The 15,354-nt window shown below is 44.8% G+C and overlaps 1 long non-coding RNA gene across 1 annotated transcript in view; it reads left to right on the plus strand.

Annotated features, from left to right (window-relative positions):
- Positions 1–293: 293 nt before the first annotated feature.
- The window catches only part of LOC138504741 (uncharacterized), a 171,208-nt gene continuing 156,147 nt past the window's right edge, over positions 294–15,354 (plus strand). The window contains exon 1 of the long non-coding RNA XR_011279939.1: positions 294–364. This is a non-coding gene — a long non-coding RNA (uncharacterized lncRNA). The remainder of the gene's footprint in view (positions 365–15,354) is intronic.

Consider the following 15,354-nt stretch of genomic DNA (forward strand, 5'->3'; position numbering starts at 1 on the left):
TTCTAATCTAGTGTTGCTAAAACTAGTGCATTACTGATCGCATTTTTAAGTTCCTGAAATTATTGCATCATCTCATCTGTCCAAACAATGCGTCCCTTAACTTTCTGTGCTTACTTAAACCCTTGCAATAGGGGTTTGGTGTAAGTAAAAATAGTCAAATATCCATGTTTGACAGTAGACATAACCCTAGGAACTGTTGCATCTGTTTGACTGTGGTTGGCTGTGGTGTGTGATGTACTGCTGCTGCTCTTTTTGGCGTTACTCTTTTCCCTGCTGATGATATGATCTTTCCTAGGTATGCAACCTTTTGCTGGCAGTACTGCAGTTTCTCTTCGTCTACCTTGTAGAACTCGTCTGCCAAAAAGTCAGTAAGTCTCTTCTACATTGCTCTTCTGTTGGTCTGCAGACCAGAAGGTCATCCACATACTGAATGACTGTGCTCTCTACTTGCAAGTTTCCTAAGTCAATTGGCAATGCTCTGTTAAAAATACTGGGGGACTTACAATACCCTTGAGGCAAACTGGAATGTTGGAATCTCTTGCCCCTAAAAGTAAATTATGTGATTGACTGGGATTCAGGAAGTAACAGGATGGGGAAACATTCATTCTTTAGATATAACAGTGAAATTAGTGGCTTCTGTGGGGATGTTACAAAGGATGGTGGCAGGGTTGGGGACCACTGGGAATTTTGACTCTACAATGCTATTCAACCAACAGGCGGAGGTCATGGACCATCCTCCAAGACAACCCTTTTGCTTTTTGATAGGGTATATCGCTGTGGTACATGGTGATTCTGATGGCTGTATTATGCCCTGATGCCATCAAACTACAGTAGTGTCATAGATCCTTCCTCTGCCTCTTTTGACATGAAATATTGCTTAACTCGGGCCAACACTCCACATTCAATGCCCTTTAGTGACCCTACATCATGTGGGCTTCTTGTCCATAACTGAGCACATTCTCCAAGTCTGTCTCCATATGTAGCAGTAATGTCTTGTCTAAGAACATGGTGTGGGGGTACTTCCAGTGCTCTACAACTATCTAGCAAGATATGGACATTTCAAATATAATTTCTCCCTCATCTTCTGTGTCTTCAAACAGCTGTTCATTGGACACATCGCTCAGTTGCTGTTCTGGGTCAATGCATAGAACTGTGCACCATTCAAGGTCTTCTTTGTCCAAACCCGACAGCATTACAATGTCTGCCCTGGTGATCACTGATTCCAAATATATCTTGATAGTGGTGGCTAGTGCCCTTTCCTGGGGGACAGCTGGTCTGAATATAAACTCAACAGGTATGTGCCAAATCTTGTCCCTGGCACCCAACCTAACACAATTGTAACCCCAGAAACGATCAAATCTAGATGAAGCGGTATGCTACGCAAGGGCGTTGTCACTGCAGAGTGCTTGTATTAGTGCTACAGTCGTAGCATGGTACATGTCTGGGGTTGAATACACTATACCCTCCTCTGTGAATGAGATGGTCATAATCAGCTTGCTCATGAGGTCCCTGCCAAGGAGGTTGACTGGAGTGTCTTGTGAATACAGTAAAGGTTTTGACACTTCTTGTGTGCCTACAGTGATGGGTAAATCTTTGGTGAAAGGACAGATACAATAGCCCCAGAAAGCCCATGAGTGTCCATTATTTTGTCCAACAAAGGGAACCTCCCTTCCCTAATACAGGACTTGGTAGTCCTGTGGGATGTTTTTACCCATGCATCAAAGCCCTATCATAAAACTGTGCGTTACTGGCATTGAAAACATCATGATGGCCAGAACTCCCCAGAGAGTGCACAGGGAAAACGTGAAGAATAGGCTGCCACCCATTTTGCCTATGTTGTGAGCACAGGAGGGCACTGCTTAAAACCACCATTGGGCTACACACACAGTAGCCTGAAACCATTGGGAATGGCAATGCTGATGCCAAAAGCAACCCAGAACTGCGGGGAATTCATTTTCTTAATGTCAAAAATGGATCCAATACTGGTACTCACCACTATCAGAAAGCCGGCGTTTTAAAACCACCAGACTTTTGTGTAAAACTGAACAGAGGAACCCAAACCAGGCCAAGGAAAGACTTGCTAAGAGGTGGATACAATGTAAAACTATATTCTGAAATGACTTGAAGGAAGTAATTATTTAATGTATATGTAAAAATTGTAAGTTTGATTTAAACTGGGAACTAAAGTGACATTTAGCTGAATTCTGCCTGACAACAACCCCCGACAGGAGTTGAAACTTGATCAAACTGCATTCCCAGGCCTGGCTGCCTCCTGCTTCCCCACCAAAAGGAGATTACACCTCTCTGATTAGATTAGGGGAGGGGCACCTGCAGGAGGTTGAACAAAGCCTTGTCCTGGACTCAGGCAAATGTATATTGGGGGAGCCGTAAAGTGGCTTCCTTTTGGGAGAAGTGGGAGGAGAAGTGCCTTTGGGAGCCACCCGAGCTGGAGGCGGGGACAGACAGAAGCTTCCCCCATGTGCTTTGGAACCTAAACCACACCCATCTGGGCCAGAGCATAATTAAAAAAAAGATGGATAATTCATAGTACGGACTTGTCAGAATTATGTAAGTAATATCATTATTCTGGTGATTTTTCTGTGCATGTTTTAAGAGGTGTTAGGACCCTGTGGTGTATTCTGGGGGGTTGCTAGCGGAAAATAGGGTTTTACTCCAAATGTCTTCATGTTAAAAATCTGACACTTCATCAATTAATGTCCATACTCCTTGCGCACATTTGTGTAATTTTTGGTAAATGTCCGATATTGGTAAACCGACCAAAAAGCGCAAAATGTTGTCATTTTTGAATGCAAGCCCCCAGGAAGATCAGAGGCGGACAAGCATGGACCATAAGGAATATATAATGTGTACATGTAATTTCAACAAATTGTGTATCGGGGAAATATGTATTTGAATCAAATATAGATTTGTGGGCAAATTGACCAGGGGAGGATCCTCTGACCCATAAACAGACCTCATCATGATGACAATCCATTTCCTTCCCCCTATCTTGGGAGAGGGGAGAATTGGGCCAATGACAAGTAGAGAGGGGTAGGCTTAGCTAGGCCCAGGCACACACCCATTTTCAAAACACATAAAAAGGAACATTGATACCCAGGTAGGATTTCACTTTCCACTTTCTTGCGGGACGCTTTGCCGGGAGACTCCAGACTTCAAATCCATCAACCTCCAGAGACCAGAGATACAGAGAGACCAGAGATCCAGAGAGACCAGAGATCCAGAGAGACCAGATCTGTGCAGTGCTGAGAGCAGAACCAGAGACCAGACCTCTGTGAGCAGAACCGCCGGAAGTCCCGTCCAACCTGACCAGACCTTGACGGCTTATTTCAAAAATATAGTGTGAGTACTCACTGTGCCAAAACCAATCTCTTAGTTTAAAATAATCTAATCCAAACTATTTTAGCCTATTAGAACTGCCTCCTAGAATCGTGTCATTCTGTCATCTTTAAAACTGGGAACTGTCATCTGTCATCCTGAGATTAAAATTTCAAATCCGAAAAACTACTTTCACGAACGAGATTTAACTTCCATCTTAAAGCTAAGATTCTAGGCTTTCCAACTAACCTAGAACCGACTTCCTACTCCTTATAGTGCCTCCGTAATTACGCTCGACGCGCAGGAGTAAATTTGCAGCGATTTGACATTTTGCACAATTTCAGCCACGTGTAAAAATCAGCAGCTTCTTGCTTTCCTTTGCTAAAATTCGTTTTAACCTGCTGGTTACACATAGAGCATTGCTAAAGTGAGCCTGAACTAATATAAACTAGATATCACCCCCCCTGAACCTCTAGAGGGAATTAAAAGCATTTTTAGCATATTTCTCACTTCATTGTCATCACATTCAAAGCATTTTGGGCCTGTGTTTCAAACCTCTACCTGTTTTCCTCTAAGCTTGCTGGGGGGGAACTGCATTTCGTATTGCATTTTGTTGGGATTCTTGAAGACTGTGTGCTCTCCTTCCATTTCTTACATTGCATAGGGGGGGGGAGTGAATTGTCAAGGAAAAGTGATTACATTGTCTTTTGTTGAAGCCATATCAAGTTATTTTCTGCACTGCATTTATTTCACCTTGCACTTCCTTGAAACCATAAAGCATTTCAGCTACTTCATCCTCTATACTACTTCTAAGTAACCAAATCAGTTTACCAGTAGAACATTATCCATTGTTGATCACTGTCATATATTAAGTGTGATATCCAATATTAATTTATCATAAAAGTGTGATAGATATATATTGTTATATTTTTCAAATAAACCTTTTAATTTGCAAAACAAACCTACTTCTTGGCTCAGTGGGGTCAGGGGGATTCTAAGAGGGGTGTTATACAAGGGTTGTCATCCAGAGTACTGAACTGGACATAAAAATGCATCAATAAGGGTTTTCCTCAGCATCCCAGACTAGGCATTGACTTAGCTGTAGTGTTGATTGAATATCGCTTACAGCCCCTGTTTTGACCAAAAAAGAAAATGTTTGATCTGCTATCTTCACTACTACTCGGGGTTACTCATCGAGGTCTGCAGTTACTGATAGTAACTGATAGTGATAGTAAGCTCATCAGAGCTTTGACCTATGACGCGAGTGTCAGTTGCCACTTTTGTCACCACCTTCATTCTCCCTCCTAATCCTGCCACTGGCTCTCACTCTGACACAGCCCCTACTAACCTTCAACTCTCCATCTCTAACACTCTGGACATCCTTGACACTTTTGTGAGGATCCGCATGAAACCTGCCTCCAAGTGCAATTCCTGGTATGACTCCTACCTGGCCGCTCTGAAACGCAAGCGCAGAGCGGCTGAGCAGAAGCACATCCTCTGACAAACTGGCCTGCCACCTGATCCAAAGGCAATACAGACTCTCCTGCTGCTCAAAGAAGAGGGCCTATATTCAATCCTGCATCTCCGTGGCCACTAACAACACTGCTGAAAATTTGGCCTCTGACTTCATTTCTAACACTCAAGGCATCTTATCTGCAATCTCCTCTACTCCTCACCCTTCTCCCTCACCCACTCTCAGGCCTCCCTTGGCCCCGTCCCTTCCCTTCCTACTCTCCTATTTTTCTCCCATAACACTAGATGAGGTTTCGAATCAAGTCCACTCTATGAAAGACTCATCCAAACAAGTGCTCCCCTGCTCCTCCAGAATTATCAAGGACAACATTGTCTCCGCTGCTCCAACCCTTGCACTGGATTCTTCCCCTCACTCCTCAACCACTCCCTTGTGCACCCTCTCCTTAAAAAGCCTTCTGCCGACCCTTCCTGTCCAGAAAACTAGTGCCCTATCTCCATTAGCCCTTTTCTGGGCAAACTCTTGGAGAAGCTGGCCATCTCCCAGCTTATCTACCACACTGAATCTGTTGGCTGTCTCCAAGATCACAAGTCTGGCTTCAGAGCTGCCAGAGGCACGGAAACTGCTCTCCTGAACACCTGTGAAGACCTGCTCTCTAATCTCGATTCCAGTTCTCCTTCTGTTCTCATCCTTCTTGACATTTACTCTGCCTTTGATACGGTCAGTCATGCCATCCTGATAGAGCACCTCTCCATGATACACTTAGCATCACAGACCTGGCTCTGGACTTGTTGACCTCCTTCCTCTCAGACTGACCTTCCCAGGTTCAACTCGGCCCTTTTCTCTCTGTCATCTTACTCTCCACCTGTGGAGTCCATCAGGGATCTATCCTCTCGCCTTGGCATTTCAACATCTACCTGGTCCCTCTAGCCCATTTAATCTCCACCTTCTTTCCTAACTTCCAGGGTTATGTGGATGACACGCAGCTCTTCTTCAAGCTTCCTTCCTCTGCCTCCTCCTCGTCCTCCCTCATTCCTGACTGCCTCTCTGCTATTCAGGCATGGTGCACTGCTTAGAATCTCTGCCTTAATACCAGTAAGACAGAGATCCTTCTCATTGGGACCCCTGCTCCCTATTTCCCTCCCACTCTCTGGCTGCCCTCCATGGCTTCCCTCACCCACTCTCCTTTGAGGCAGTAAACCTTGTTGTCATCTTAGACTCCACTCTCTCCATCTTTCCTCACATCACAGACCATGCCAAGAAGGCCCACTTTCAGGTGCACCTCCTCAGATGCATTCTCACTTTCCTCACCTTCACCCAGAAACTCAATGTCTTCAGAGCTCTGGTCATCTCCAGGCTGGACTACTCCAAAAGCCTCTTCCTTAATCTGCCCAACTTCTCCCTTTGCCCCCTTCAACTCATCCAGAATAGGATTGCAAGACTTATCCTTGGCCTCAAGCCCAGGGACCCCATCTCTCCAGCCCTAAAATGTCTCCACTGGCTCCCGGTTGCTGCAAGGACAAGTTCAAGACCCTCTGCATCATCCACAAGGCTTTCCGGGGCCAGGGACCCCTCTACATCCAACTCCATCTCCCCAAATACCTCCCTGCTAGAGCCCTTCGGTCGTCTAGCTCTAACTCTAACTCTCTGAAGATCAGATGCTTTTTCAAGAAGAGAGTGTGAGGTAGATCTCTCTCCTCCGCAGGTGCCTCACTCTGGAATGGCCTCCATGCACCTCTCAGACTTGAGCCAGATCTCCTTAAATTCCAGAAGCTTCTCGAGACCTTCCTTTTTTCTTCTTCCTGTTACGCTCACCTGGGATCCACGGGGACGCCCTTATGCCCTGGTTACCGGATTCACCCTGGACCTTCCAGATTCTGGACGATGCCTTCTATGGCGGTCAGGCCTGAAAACACAGGAGGTCTGGATTTAGGAACAGATTTCGTTTCCTCCCACCAGCCCCCTGGACTTGACCTGATGGCCCACTCCTCACCTTGTTATGATGTCTGGCGTGCTCTCCGTCCTGCCTTCTGTGCAGGGGTGCGTAGTTTTCTGAGGGTTGAAGCGACCGAGTTAACTTCACTGGTGCTAACCCATTCAAGTGTCTTTAAGGAGGTAAATCTGGTTGTAGCAGTCTTAAAATGTCCTTGCTTTCCTTTCTTGCTATTAATGTCTTTTCTTTATTTGTTTCCCCTTAGGTGCACAGAGGTTCGGTGGGTGCGCTACTTGGATCAGGCTCCTGCCAGGATGATGGACGCAGGAGCATATGATGGATGGTAGGTTAAGCGGGAAGTGCGGCGCGGTAATGTCTTTTCTTGCTAACCTGTATTCTTTATTCCTTTTCAGATCGCAATGGTCTTTCTGGTCGTGTGAAGATTTCCGGAGAGGAACCGGTCAAGAAATGCCCAGCCAGGTGAGGATTTTGTGATTACTGCTGTGAATGCCGTGAGTAACCTGTTTTAACGTTGTCCTTCTTTCTCTCTCCCTCCAGGTGCTTTGTTCCGGTGAGTGCATGGTGTCCTGATGATGCTGCCGACTGGATGGAAGACCGCGAGCAGCAGGAATCGACGGATGGAAAGTTGCAGGTAAGCAGAGACTGCTAATCATGTTTTTTTTTCTCCTCTGCAGGTCCGCTATTCAAGGATCGCTGGGTGCTGGTCTCTGAACACGATGACCATCACACTGCTGGCTGCAGAATAACGCAAAGCACGTTCTGTAGCTTGGGTGTGGTTTATATAGCCCTCTGTAAAGTAGTCCAGGTAAAGTAGCCCGGACTACCACACCCTAAAACACTACACCACACAGTCTGGTTCTTAGGAACTAGACTGTGTGGGTGCCTTCATGTTGGCTGCTGGCCTTCACAGAAAAAGTAGTCCCTTCAAGGCAATGTCCCAATCTGAACATGAGCCTGGCGCCAGAGGCGCCAGGACTGACTCCAGGAGAGTCTATGATGATAATGCAAGGCCCTAGGGGCCCCAAGTGAACCCTGAGTCCTAACCCTACCTGTTATGTGACCATGCCAGTGGGGTTTTGGGTCACGGGTCGTGCCACTTCCTTACCTCTCCCCTTCTAATGCCCCTGTCTGCTGTTAACTAGCTGCCTGGTTCCTTCAGAGTCTTACAGGGCACCAGGCCCCTCTAATCCATTCTACCCCTGCACTTGCTCTCCCCTGACACCCCCCTCAACCTGTACTTGCATTTCCGCCCACCCCCCACATTACCTTGCACTGGCCTTCCAGCCTCTTACCTCTCAGCTCATGGACCTTCCTTCCGCTGCATTCTCTACTTTCCCCTGGCTCGGCCCACCTGACCTCCCCTGGCACTCGCCTTTCTCATGGGCCCTTCTTTCCTGACTGGCACTTCCCCCCTACCCTGTCCCCTGCACTTCTCTACTGCACTTGCACGATGTGAATGTCACAAGGCCAAGGGGGATCGTTTTTAGTTTTGTTCTCCCTGTTCCTCCACCCTCTTGTCTTGTTGTGCCTCAAAACACATTGTATATAGGTGAATTATAAATACCCAATAAATAAATAAAATAAATGCAAAATAAATAAAGGTGTTGACACTTTTCGTGTGCCTAAAGTGATTGGTAAGTCTTCGGTGAAAGGAACCGATAATATAGCCCCAGAAAATCCCTGGGTGTCCATTATTTTGTGCGACAAACTGTGCGACAAACTTCACTAATACAGGACTTGGTAGCCCCTGTTTCAACCAAAAAAGAAAATGTTCGATCTCCTATCTTCGCTACTATTCAGGGTTACTCATCTGGGTCTGCCGTTACTGATAGTACGGGGCACATCAGAGCTCTTTGTGGGCGGTCCTATTGTTGGTGACCATTCGTACCTAGGAGTGGGAAACAACTGCCCCCAAACACGCTCGCTCCTGTGCAGTGAGTTATCATCCACTGTGGCACGTGTGGCAAGGGGTTCATATCCCACAGCTGAGCAGGCGACAGCTGAATATGGGACTGGATGAGATTTGGTGGTGGGTACTGTACTGGCTGTTGCATGGGGCCCGGGGCATATCGGTCAAACTGGTGTTGCAAAAAATGAGGTTGTGTGTAAAAGGTGGGGCGATACCTTAGGACATTAGGGTGGTAGGGCATGATCAATCTACTTTTGCATTCTCGGGGCCTGCCCTTCCACAGTATCAACACTGACCCACAAACCTTGGTCTCATACCGCCAAATCTGCCCCCTCAACCTCTCTGAAAGCCTGTGAACCATTATGGCCCTTTTATGTAAGGTAGTGCTTTATTAGATGGATGGGGATGCAGAATAACTCTTGCACCAAACAATAAAACCGATTCAGGAAGTTGGTAAAGGAATCTGTTTTATTAACAATTATCTAAAACAGGGAGTACAACGGACATCAACGGACGTCGCAAAGCATGATCTCAAAGCATCACATGAAAAAATATACTTTTATAATAAAAACTCATCATCTGTGATGTCATACTACGTGGCAAACTAAGAAAACCTACTTGGGGTTGTGGTTGGTCTATGGGAAACATCTAGGTATACTTTCTGTAAGGGATTGGATTGTGATTGAATCTCTATAATCAGGTGGACAACTATGCCCACCCCCAGTGCAAGTCATCTTCATAGTCATCAAATACATGATGTCTCATTGGCTCTCAAACTATAGGCCTCTTTGCAACATGGCCCTCTATAATTGGTTGGCATGCTTGTACCCTTCTGGAATATTCCACTCTCTAGCAGCACACAAGCTGGTACCCCAGGTGTCAGTGGGAGGACTCGACCATGTCTTCCCACTCAATTAGCCCATCATCCATCATCACTCATGCCTTCTGCCAATTGAATTGTCTTTGAACTTGGCCTTGAAAAGTATCACTGCTCCTGAGAATAGAAGGGAGTGTGAGCATGTTCTTATCTTCAAATCTCAGTATGGCTTGCCCATTTTCTATTTTGACCCACCCCGCATGACAGGAGACCGCATTTGAGCTCCTGTTTCGCATGTAATAATATTAAATGAATAAAACTTGGCATTCACTGTATCTTTTCTTCGCACCTTAAGAGGGGCTTGCTTCGCTCTTCCCATTTTCTGTATCTTTCCATGATAGATAACTAGTTCTCGGCTGCCCCAACTGTTGACACTGGGCCAGACAGCCTTCTTGTTTCTTCCACGATCCTCAGCTGTTTTCCTTCTGCTGCGCCACACTTTTAGCCTTTCTCTTCTTGGGTCCTAGCTTGCTAAAGTTGCAACATCGAATATCCACATTGTATATAATGGCGGCACCACCTGCAGTATATTCACTACGTATAGCCAGCCTTCATGATTACTTGGTCTACTTGCGTTACAGCATCTGTACATTCATAAAACGCCTTGCATTTTCTTCAGTGCTTTTCACTCATGCAATCTTCACTCTTTGTGCTAAAGTCTTTGCAACTCTTTGCTTCGTCATCAGATTCTATGCAGTCTATATATTCTTTCCTTTGATCACTCTTCTCAGTGCGTCATCCTTTCTTCGTGTGACATCACCAATCTTCTCCTTCACTCATCTTTACATGTCTTCAGGCACCTCCCCTAGGAGATGGTCAGCTCTCTGAGGATATATGAAATAAGGTTTTCTCAATGGATACCTTGTCTCAAAGGCTTTCTGTGATATAGGCATCATCACTAGTGTTTTACTTGTCAAAATTTCCGATTCCCAACATATAGGTAAACCGGAGGCGGGACTTCCGGTAGAGGCATTTGGCTCCTCCTCTACACTCCCCCCTCTGGTTGATTGATCGACCACTCCTTCATCAGTCTTCACATCTAGACATCCTCTCCTGAAGAAGTGTTTCTTTGGAGTCCATATCTTCATTACTCCTTTCAAAGATCATGCTGATTTTACATGGTCTTCAATACTCCAGGTCATGTAGCTACACTGTCCATTCGGATTGCAGTAGATCCATCGTCCCACATACTTCTTGTGGTTTGTTCCCTCGGGTGCATGAATACTGGCTTCTATGCATTTTCTGATTTCATTTGTCAGCTCCTTGGGTCCACACCCTCACTCAACATCGATCGTGACCTTCATTGCTACTGCCTTCTTTGCTGTCTTCTTACACTGTGTGATTATTATCCTGATCAAACAGAATCCAAACATGATCATCACTAATAGTGCTACAAGAAACTTGAAGATATTCGCCATTCATTGTGGAACCCATGAGAAGATCTATGCAAACCAGCTGTCATCTGCAATGTCTTCTACTTCATCCTCCATTTTGTTGTGCAGGTTTGTCAGTAACGTTATGGCCTCTGTCAAGGTCCCATTCTCGTCATCGTGAGAAGGAAAGAACGTGCAACATGAACACCTGATTTTGGTGCAAACACCTCCTTCCATTGTTGTGATTATCTCAAGGACATACCTGTTCTGCAGAGTCATCAGTCATATGGCCCTTCATTCTTCCTTTATTGCGTTAAATCCCTTTATGGTGGTGTTGATGGTCTGCAGAAGCTCCCATCTGGTAATCTGCAACCATTTCGCATTCGCCATCGTCTGGATCCCTGACATGAATATAGTCATGAATATTGCTGAAGTTTGACTGAACAACCTGTGTTCATAAGGAATAGCATTAAAGGCTTCTATTGATTTAGCTGAAAAGTAATTCTCCCTTCTTGTTCGATTGATAAATCCAAATGATCTCTTCTTTCTCATGTGAGCATCTGCGTTTGCAAACTCTCCAATGTTCGGGTCATTCTTTGGAATTATTAAAGCTGGAACATGAACGATCACTATGGAACGTGTTCCTCCCCAAACTTTGGGCAACTTCATATATGCTGTGGATCCACAGGCCCAGTATCAATTGATTAGGACTGCTGTTCCTGCTCCCATCTTAGAGACATCAACTGTAGTCTTGCACCCTATGTTAGCTCCCATATGTCATTTTCCTTTTCTCTGAAAGCATAATGTCACATTTGCCAATGGGACCACCATCATTGGATCTGATTCATCTTCCACCCATGTCAGCAGTTTTTCATGTTCGGCCCATGATTTTGAGAACTCATTCAACTTCTCACACATATTCTGACTTCAATAGATGTGATGCACAGGACATCAGCCCTTGTTCCCATCCTTCTTGGTTTTCACTTGTCCATAGACAATTGTCTGAGATCATTCCCAGCATCCAGGTGCCCAAGGCTTTTCTTCCTTGTCCGGACAGTTCATTTTCTTCATTTCCTCTATGACTAAATCATCCTGTCCTGCCCTAGGATACGTGAGCATTTTGCTTTTCCATGCAGGCTCCTTTTCCATCTATGTGGTTTTGATATAATCGTCCTGGAATGGAAATGACCATTTCGACCTCCATCGCAAAGTGGCCCAGCTCCCTTGAAACTGGCCCCTTGTCATGCATGCTGCAAGATGAACATCGTATTCTGGAATTTCTCTGGTAATGAAAGTTCAGGTAGCATTCATAGCATAAGGTATGAGAGCACAAACATAGCAACTTTTCTTAGATGTTCTCCTCCTACCTTTTTCATGTGTTGATACCACATGTTATGACCCAAATGGGCTGTGCTGTCTACATAATTATTTTTCCTATTGCTTTCTTCCTCGGCACTCCTGTTATGTTTGCCTTGTATAAAGTAAGAGTTTGCATAGTAGTCAAGACGTATATCAGTAAGAGTTATTTTTGCAGGAAGAACTATAGAAACATTTGTCTCAGCAAAAGGCAACTCTACACGTGATACTGGAGTGGGAATAATCAAATGGACTTCTGTCTTGCTTGGCCCAATAAAGTAAAGAGTGTGGACCACAAAACCATTAGAACAAGTATAAATGCTGAACATGCATACTTTATATTCAATAATAGACTAATCTGTTCAAATACTTCATTAACAAAATGGGGCTTATTATCGGATCTCAGCACCTCACATACTCCCCATCTTGGAAAGATTTACGTACTAAAAACTTTGCTGCGCAAGTGGCATCAGGATGTGTACACAGACATGCTTCGATCCACCTGAAAAGGGACACACCACGACTATCATATACCTGTATTAATTACATACTTGCAGCATGTCAACATAGTCGATATGTACGTGCTGAAAAGGACCATTCGGTCGAGGAATCACTCCTCTGATCATTCACAGTGTATGCTGAGAAGTAAACATCTAACAAATAATGCAGTTTACTACATGAAATGCAACGTGTTCTAGCAGATTCGGTACAAACCAGTCCTCTGCAATAGCTGCAGCCAAACTCTCCCTAATTATATGCGCTGGGTAGTACAACTGTTCAAGCGCTACCCTTAACAATGCTACTGGCATCACCAGCTTTCCGGTACTGTCCTGTCACCACAATGCTTCTGTGGGCATAAGGAGCACCCCCTTTGTTTCTACAATTCTTGCTCTTCTTGTGGTGCACTGCCTTGAATTTCCATCAACTGTGTCCTTGATACATGATTAAAGCCTTCATTTAATATCATAAGCAAAACTACTTTCTCTTTAAAATCTGGAGTATCAAAACTTGAAATATCTGGGTAATATGCAACCCTTTTGGCTTCTCCATCTGTGGCTTCATTTCCATGTGAGATAAAGTCAGTTCTCTTAGTATGTGCTAGGCATTTACCTATTGCTATCGCTACTGGGAGTTGTAGTACCTTAATAAGCCTGTCCAATAATGCTGCATGTTGCACTGGAGTGCCGTCAGCACGAAGGTAGCTGCTCCTTTTCCAACGTGCTAACCCTGCATGTACGGTAAACGTCAGATAGGCGGAGTCACTGTACACACTTACCTCCCGTACTGCCTGATTTTCGAGCGCAACAATAAACGCTACCAATTCTGCTGCTTGTGCTGAAAAGTGAGCCGGTAGTCTTGCACTTGCTACAACCTTGAATTCCCCATTTTCTCTATGTCTCTCTACAGCTGCACCAGAATGCCTTTCCCCACTTGTTTGATCAATTTTCAATCAATTTTGAAGAACCACCAACAAAAAGAATCTCCCCACCTGACTGTGCGTTTTCTTTCACATGCGGTATGCCATTGTAAAACTCCTCATAATTTGCACAGTCATACACAGGCTCACCCTCTGCCACAGGTTCAGCTACAAATGTGGCAGGGTTCACTTTTTTATACCTGACTATTTTAATTGCTGGGTTTTTCCAAAATGGCAAACAACGCATGTTCACAAAAAGTGTTATAGAACAACCCATTACAATACTGGTAGACTTCTCAATTGCGATCGCGGCTGCTGCCAGTGACTGTTCCGAAGGAAAGCATCCTTTTATGACTGGATCTAGAATCCCACTGTAATATGCTAGAGGCTTATACCCTAGTGTAGTCCTCTGTGTAAGCACTGCTGTCATGACTGTCCCATTCGTGTGTGAAAATAAGAAATACTCGTCAGCATAATTGGGAATCCCTAAAACAGGAGCTGTACAAATTGCTTTCTTAAGTTCTTCAAACCCTTCCTCCATTTCCTCAGTTCATTCTATTTTTTCCTTATTCGCTTGTGCTTTCTTTAGAGCCTGCAAAAGGGGTCTTGTGTATGAACTATAATCAAACACCCGTGCTCTAACATAGTTGCATAGTCCCAAAAACTGCTGCATTTGCTTTACCGTGTGCGGTTTTGCTGTTTTTATAATAGCCTCAACCCGTTCAGGTGTAACCCTCTTTCCCTAATGTGAAATCAACTGGCCTATGTACAACACCTCCTTTTGACAGTATTGTAACTTCTCTTTGTCTACTTTGTATCCCTTGTCTGCTAGGATAGTCATTAACTGAATCTAGTCTTGCCTGCACTCATCTTCTGTTTTGCTACAAATTAAAATGTCATCTACGTACTGTATCACAACACTCAAAATGTCATCTACGTACTGTATCACAGCACTCTTCAAATCAATATTGCCTAGGTCCATCTGGAGGACCCTATTAAAGATCGATGGAATACTCTTGTGGCAAACGAGAACCTTTGAGTCGGTTTTGATGAAACGTAAATGACATTCAGTCTTGCGAGTCCTTATGCAACGGGATTGAGAAAAAAAGCATGTTTCAAGTCATTCACCGTGAAATATCGTGCTTCTACTGTAATGCTGCACAATGTTGTTGCCGGATTAGGAACTAAAGGAAACTCTGCCTCTCCAATCTGGTTAATCGGTCTCATGTCTTGAATAATACTCCATGACCCCCACTTTGATTTTTTCACAGGGTACATGTAGTATCCTAGCATCATATATGCTATGTTGTGCTGTGTGACTATGTGATTGAGTAGTGGAGCTCGGAGTGTTGGTGCGAGGCCTGGAATGGTGCGAGTGTAAGGATTCCAGAGAGGACGGTTGAGGACTGGCAGGGAGAGAGCCAAGGGAAGCAGAAGCACATCACCTCATCTCCTATCTTACTTTCCTACTGTAACCTGTAACATTAAAGAAGACTTACCTTTTCTACAATACTGGCTCTGGTGTGGTTCCTGAGTATTCCTGCCTGTGTTCCAACCACACCCAAGATACATCATTTGGCGACGAGGATTTTAAGAACCTGAAGGACAGTGGGGAAGCTGTAGAAAACTGGAGAAGGAGATCCAGTGAGACGGAGAAGAGA

The sequence above is a fragment of the Ambystoma mexicanum genome, chromosome 11 (genome assembly GCF_040938575.1).
Source record: "Ambystoma mexicanum isolate Mex_15411 chromosome 11, UKY_AmexF1_1, whole genome shotgun sequence".
Classification (NCBI taxonomy): domain Eukaryota; kingdom Metazoa; phylum Chordata; class Amphibia; order Caudata; family Ambystomatidae; genus Ambystoma; species Ambystoma mexicanum.